This window comes from Chrysochloris asiatica, unplaced genomic scaffold (assembly GCF_000296735.1).
Source record: "Chrysochloris asiatica unplaced genomic scaffold, ChrAsi1.0 scaffold00238, whole genome shotgun sequence".
NCBI lineage: Eukaryota > Metazoa > Chordata > Mammalia > Afrosoricida > Chrysochloridae > Chrysochloris > Chrysochloris asiatica.
The window spans coordinates 3127271-3134982 of record NW_006408756.1 but is presented as its reverse complement, the minus strand read 5'-3'; positions in this window follow the sequence as shown (position 1 = coordinate 3134982).

Here is a 7712-nt window from a genome sequence, read left to right as displayed (position 1 = left end):
TGATTACAACCTGCAGTATGCAGATTACACAACCTTAGTTTACTGACAACAAAGCAGACTCAAAGCACTTCCTGATGAATATCAGAACCTATAAACTTCGGTAGAGATTATATCTCAGCACTAGGAAAAAAACAAAACAAAACAAAACAAAAAAAACCCTTACACAGAGCTCAATAAAGTGGCATCGTGGTGATCACAGAAAATATCCAAGTTGTCAAGGGTGCCAGTTTATGTGGATCCACAATCAACACTCATGAAAGCAGCAACTGGGAAATCAAACAAGGTGTAACATTGGGCAAATCTACTGCACTAGGACCGCTTTAAAATGTTAGAAAACACAGATAGACTAAGGTTCACCCTACCCAATCCATGATATTTTCAGTCACCTGAGATGCATGTTAAAGCTGGATAATGAATAAGGAAGACTATAGTCTTGAACTGATGGCCTTGAATTATGGTATTGGCAAAGGACAGTGACTAGACCATGGACCGTCAGAAGAACACACGAATTTGTCTTGGAATAAGTACAAACAGGATGTTCCTTAAGAGTGGGGAGGGTGAGTATTTGTCTCATGTACTTTGGACACGTCATCAGGAAGGCCAGTCCCTAAAGAAGCACATCATGCTTGATAAGGTAGAGGATCAGCAGAACAGAGAAGACCCCCAATCACATGAATTGACACAATATCTGTTACAATGGGCTGATATATACTTAATCCTGTGAAGATGCTGCAGGGCCTGGAAGCCTATCATTCTATTGTACATCGGGTTGCTGTGAGTCAGCACCAACTTGGTGGTACCAAATAACTCCAACAGCAATGTATCGATCGACTGATCGATCTATGTATCTATCTATCTATGTATCTATGTATCTATCTATGTATTTATCTATCTATCGATCTATCTAATCCACCCAACCATTTATATACATTGATCTATTTATATCCATCTTCATATCTGTCTACCTAGCTGGTGGTGGTGGTGGTGATATGCCCTGGAGTTGGTTCTGACTCATAGCAACCCTGTATAGAGTTTCCGAAGCAATAAATCTTTATGGAAGCAGAAAGCTTCATCTCTGTTCCACGGAGCAGTTGGTAGTTTCAAACTGCTGACCTTGCGGTTAGCAGCCCAACTCATAACAACTTTGCTACCAGGGCTCCTTATCTACCTAGCTACCTACCAAGATATGTTAAAAACAAAAAGAAGAAGACGGAAGATTTACTTCAAGGAAATGGATCATACAATTGTGGGGTCAAAAAGTCCCATATCCACAGACCAGGTGGCAGACTAGAGACCTCTGCTAGCTTATGTCTCAGGAACCAGGAATCAGAGAACAAAAAAAGTGCAGGACTGAGAAAAGTGCACAAGAGAGAGGGTTTTGTTGGAACACCCATTTATAGACTGTAGGCAGGCCACACCTCTAAAGGAGCTCCCCTTTCCACGGATTGCCTGATTTCACCAAATCCCATTATGTTAAGTGATTACATTACATGTGGGAGAGTGCCCAGACGAGTGTCTGCCAGCCCCCTGAGATCACAGTCCAGCCAAATTGACACCTGACATTAACCATCACAGGACCACCTACTTTCCATTTGGAATGATGGGACACTCTTGGGAATTGACAATGGTGGGGGTGGCACAGCCTGGTGAATGTAGGTAATGTTTGGTGCACACACTGTGTTCAGTAATCCTGCTACTCTGATCCTCATCAGGGACAGGAAGGTTACCAGGAGGAGAGAGGACTTGCACACGGGTAGTATGGCTCCCAGCCCGGGCTCTGGATCACACCTCTGCACACTATTGGAGGCAGTGGGTGAACAGTTAACTCTGAACCAAAAGAACATCATGTTGTCAACATCACACCTAGGGCAGGGGCCGCATGGCAGGCAAGGGCCTGCCTCAGGACAGCTGCTGTCCACAGTAAGCACCATATTTTGGCCGTGGACTGGGGTTTCCAAAAAGTCACTCGGTAGTATATAATCTGTCTAGGCAGGGCTAATGAAATGAAATGCAGATGGGTCTCTTGTGATACAATCAATAGTGAATAATTGTTATCAGGACTGATTGTGAGGGCTGGAAATGTAAAGGTAGACGTTTTGTAGCAAGGAGGGGAGTGATTGACTTTTCTGTCTAGGAGCGGAGGTCCCTGGGACCATCAAGGGAGAAGAGCAGAGAGCGGGACCCTACCCAGAGAAGCAGTGATTCCTGAGATGGAGGCAGAGATGATGACGTGGAGAGATGGAGCAGCTGGGGACTTTATAAACAGAGAGGGAGAGGGGTTGTGTCCTGACGACCAGGGGGCAGGCTTGTATTGTATACCCTTTGGTTGGTTGATGATGCATGGAGGGGATTGTAACCATAGCAATTAAACAATATACAATAGGATGAATGTAAAACTAATGTTCTCCCATGTAAACTATCACATAATTCACAATAAAACATTAAAAAAAAAAAAGTCACTCTGAAGGGGATGCCATTTCCAGAGCTGGAGTAGAAATGACCAATAGCAGGATGACCTGGTCAAGTACATTACTCATTCCCAGAACCCAACAGCTGCAGAGTGGGCGTGTGCGGAGGGGAACCGTAACCCAAGGGGAGGTCTGGGCTGTGCTTGGCTCTTATGAACTGCACAACAGCGGTACTGCCATGTCACCTTTACATTAGCATCGCCAGTCTCCAAACAGCTCCAGCTGTCACCAGTAATAGGAGTCACATCAGGAGGGGCAGGGGTGAAGCCACAAGTATTTGACAAAGACTTTGTTTCCCTGAGGCACTTCAAAATCGAGATGTTCCAGTCACTCCTGACAACAGGAAGACCGGGTGTCACACAATTATTAGATTTTATTTATGAGCAAAGCCTCTGAGTTTTCTGAAAGCTGTCATTGCTTGGGGTGTAAATGACATAGGCGGCTGTCCACATTCACCCTGGGGGTGTGTGGGGGGCACTGGAAATTAGAGCAATGACAGATGCTGCCATCCAGAGTGTCCAAGGATCAAATGCTGCAATGGGCGGAGAGCACTCCCAAGCTCTAAGCCCCATGATTTGCTTAAATCTTTACAGAAATAAAAACAAAAACAAAATATAGCATTTTCTGCATGCAAAAAAAGTCAGAAGGATATAGATGTAACTAAATATTAACAGTCAGGAGCTCTGGTGGTACAGAGGTTACGTGCTTAGCTGTTACTGAAAGGTTGGCGGTTCAAATCAACCAGCCACTCCTGGGAAACCCTCTACAGGGTCGCTATGAGTCAGAACTGACTTGATGGCACACAGCAACAAATACAACAACAGAGCCTGGGAAACCCTAAGGGCAGTCCTGTTCTATATTAACATCGGGGAATATAGGTGAGTATTGCTTTCTCTTTAAAGCAATTCGATCAGAGCTTACTAAAACTTCAGTGATGGTCTGTGGTCATTATGAACCAAGAGTAAAACAAGGCTTGGCAAAGAGCCACTAAGATGGACTCAAGCACAGACACGGTCATGAAGATGATGAGGGTGCTGATGTTCCCTTCAGATCGCCAAGAGCCATCGTTGCCACAATAGCAACTAAGAAATCCACAAAGCCCAGGGACAAGGACTTTCCAAAGATGGGAGAAGATGGAGCACACTGAGTGGCGTGGAAGGCCAGCCTGCCCCTGCTCCTCAGTACCCCTGTGTTGAAGGGGCTGGAGACGCAGCAGACGCTGCCCTCAGACTCTCTCAGCTGCTGACTCAGCCTGAGGAACATGGTGTCCATCAGTGTTTGGCAGCAGTACTCCGAAGCAGAAGCCTTGATTTCACTTGAGTGAGACTATTACCCAGGTGTCTTGCAGATGGTCGATGGTGCATGGGTAGTGGATCCCTTCCTCAAACCTTAGACATGAGCAGAGGAATGAGTCGACCGGAGGACATTCATCCCAGCACCACTTAGACAAGAATCCTATGTACATTCTGCCATTAACACCCTCTGGAGCAGGAGATTGGTTCTCCCTGTTGTTCTCACTTTTACCCATGATCCTACAAACTCTTCTACACCTGTCCAAAGATTCCCTGTCTTGCTTGACTCAGCCAAAACCAAACCTATTGTTTACAAGGAAAGAGCTCCACATGGTACCATTGCCTATGGGTGGAGTAATCTGATTGGCCTTCTGTTTTTTTTTTGTTGTTGTTGTTTTGCTTTGGTTTTGAGTAATTTTAGGCTCATGGGAAGTTGCAAGATTAGTACATCGAGTACTTTGACCCTTTTAACCAACTTTCCCCACTGGTGACATCTTACAATTACAGCACAATATAAACACCAAGACATTGGCATTAATACAATGTCATTGACTACACTGTAGATGTTGTTGTTGTATGTTGTCGAGTCAATTCCAGCTCATGATGAATCTGTGGGGACAGAGTAGGACTTCCTCATAGAAGTTTCTAGGCTGTAATCACCATAGAAGATCTCCAGGTCTTTTCTCCATTGGAGTTGCCGTGGGTTAGAACCACTGACTTTTCAGTTAGTAGTCCAGCACTTAAACATGGTGCCATCAGATAGCCTTTTTGTAGACCTTGTTCTACTCAATTGTCACCAGTTTTTGTATGATCTCTGATTGGCTTTTTAGTCCTTGGCACAACCTCTAATGGAGGTAGACTCTACTCTATTATCCCAATTTGCTCATGAAGAGTTCAAGGACCCAAAAGGACTCAAAGAATCCAAACATGCGGTCACTGGTCAATGTCCCATACTCCAGGAAAAGGCGACGATGTATCCGTGAGAGAAAACTGCACAGAGCAGGTGTTTCCATGAGGGCTGGAGGTGCCCCCTTCCTCATGGGGTGAGGCCATGGCTAAGTCCTGCAACTGGCTCACTCCAAAGTCTACTTCTCTGGGGGAATGTCCACTCCCCAGCTCACCATGCTGTTCTGAAGACAATGGCTATGTACCTCTTGGCCTTCCAAGTACAAATAATTGGTACTACTCAATGCAATTGGAAATCCTCAGTATATTTCTGAGTGTTCGTATCAGATTGAAACAATGGAAGGTCAGTCTTGCAGATGTCCCACCCTTGCCTGGTAGATCCAGCTACAGTCCAACTTGAGATGTCTATCTGCCTAAGGACAAAGTACTGTGTGGTCTTTCAGTGCTTCTCATAATGCAATGTGCCTCACAACACCTGGGGGTCTTATAAGTGTAGATTCTGACTCAGGATCTGGGATAAGGCTGAGGTTCAGCATGTACAGCAGACTCCACATGAGGCTAATGTTGATGCTCTAAGGACCACACTTTAAGTAGAAAAAGCCCAGAGCATGTTGTTATAGATGGTAACATCCTACTTAAACTTAGTCCAAGTGAGATGATACTATTCCAACTATGGTATGAGGAGCACACATTCAATCATTTTGTAATTCATTATAATGCAGTATTAAGAATTAAGAAACAAAGATTCTAATATAACATTGGACTAGTTATTTCACTTTCTATGCCTCAATTTCTATAAAATGGGGATAATAATGGTATTTACCATTGACTATTACTGTGAATTTAAATGACACCAGTAATGTAAGCTGTGAGCAGAATGTCAGTTTCTGAATAAGAACACAATGAATGCTAATTGATAGGATTATGTTAGTGAAAAACACAATGGCACCAATGGTGATGGTGATGCTGATGGTGATGATGAGGATGATGATGGATAGGTGGTTATGATGGTGATGATGATGGTGATGATGAGGATGATGATGGTGATGCTGAGGATGATGGTGGATAGGTGGTTATGATGGTGATGCTGAGATGATGATGGATAGGTGGTGATGATGGTGATGATGATGGATTTGATGAAGATGATGGTGGATAGGTGGTGATGATGGATGATGATGGTGATGCTGAGATGATGATGGATACGTGGTGATGATGGTGATGATGGATGATGATGGTGATGCTGAGGATGATGGTGGATAGGTGGTGATGATGGATGATGATGGTGATGCTGAGGATGATGGTGGATAGGTGGTGATGATGGTGATGCTGAGGATGATGGTGGATAGGTGGTGATGATGGTGATGATGGTGATGCTGAGGATGATGGTACATAGGTGGTGATGATGGTGATGATGGTGATGATGAGGATGATGGTGGATAGGTGGTGATGATGGTGATGATTGGTGATGCTGAGGATGATGGTGGATAGGTGGTAATGATGGTGATGATGAGGATGATGGTGGATAGGTGGTGATGATGGTGATGATGAGGATGATGGTGGATAGGTGGTGATGATGGTGATGATGAGGATGATGGTGGATAGGTGGTGATGATGGATGATGATGGTGATGCTGAGATGATGGTGGATAGGTGGTGATGATGGATGATGATGGTGATGATGAGGATGATGACGGATACGTGGTGATGATGGTGATGATGATGGTGATGCTGAGGATGATGGTGGATATGAGTGATGATGGTGGTGCTGATGGTGATAATAAGGATGAATTTAATACAGATGAGAGTGATGGTGAAGGTAATGTAGACCATGATGAAGCTGAAAATGATGGACTTGCGGTCATGATGATGATGATTGTGATAACTGTAATAAGGATGATGATGGTGATGATGAAGAGAGTGATGAAGATGATGGTGGTGGTATTGGTGGTAGTAACAATGGTTCTGCTGACTCTGCCTGGGTGTTACAGATTGTTAAGTGCTGTGCTAATAACTGAAAGGCTGACAGTTCAAGTCCACCCAGAGACCTGACAATCTGCTCAGATAGAGTACAGCTAGTGATAACCCTGTGGAGCTCAATTCTACTGTTACACACTGGGGTCCACCATAAGTCGGAAGTGGCTTGACAGCATCTGGTAGTGGTCCCTATATGGAGTGACTAACAGGAAGTGAGTCATGTCATCAGTCCCATTAAAGAATAGGCAGTATGAAGAAATAGCTTAGACAGAAAGACTGAAAACACCAGGGAAAGAAACAGGACAAGCAAAGGCCTCAAGACAGGGAGAACAGCGTCTGCAATACTGCCAGTTCCCATGTTGGGGCCCAACCTTTCACTCTGCCCAGGCCTATAGTTGGTGTCCTTGATGCAGTCACCTAGAGAAGCCTTCCTGCAGAGACTCAGAGGAAGATGGGGTCAAGCCTGGGACTTTTTTCCAAGCTGTGGAACTTGATTCATTGGCTTGGCTCTTTGCGTTCATTTCTTGGAGCAGCTTTCTTGAAGGTTATTTTTCCTCTTTGTCAAAGAAGTCACCTCACAGCAAGACTTCCTTCCTAGTCCGGTGGGACATTCCAGGCTTACAGACCAGATGTAACCCAGCAGAAAGAGTCTCACTAGGAATATAGGCATTAAGTAATTTCAGTGAGTTTCACAGGAATCCAGCTTCTCTTTGTTCAACCAAAACACACTTAGACTTAAAACAGAGATGCATCTGTGTTAAGGAGAAGAAAACCAAACAAAAAAATTCTACAAGACCAAATATATATGATAGGACGTGTTCTGACAGTTCAATCCCTGAAGAAGGACATCAGACTGGGTAAAGTTGAGGGTCAATGAAAAAGAGGAAGACCTTCATTAGAATTGATTGACATAGTGGATTAAACATAGCAGTGACTGCGGGTGAGGCAGGACCAGGCCATGTTTCATTCCATTGTATGTGGGGCCATGACATGTCAGGAATGACTTGACTCAATGAGGCATCTAAGAGCAACAACCTTATATTTTACATTATATTACATTACATTTACGTATA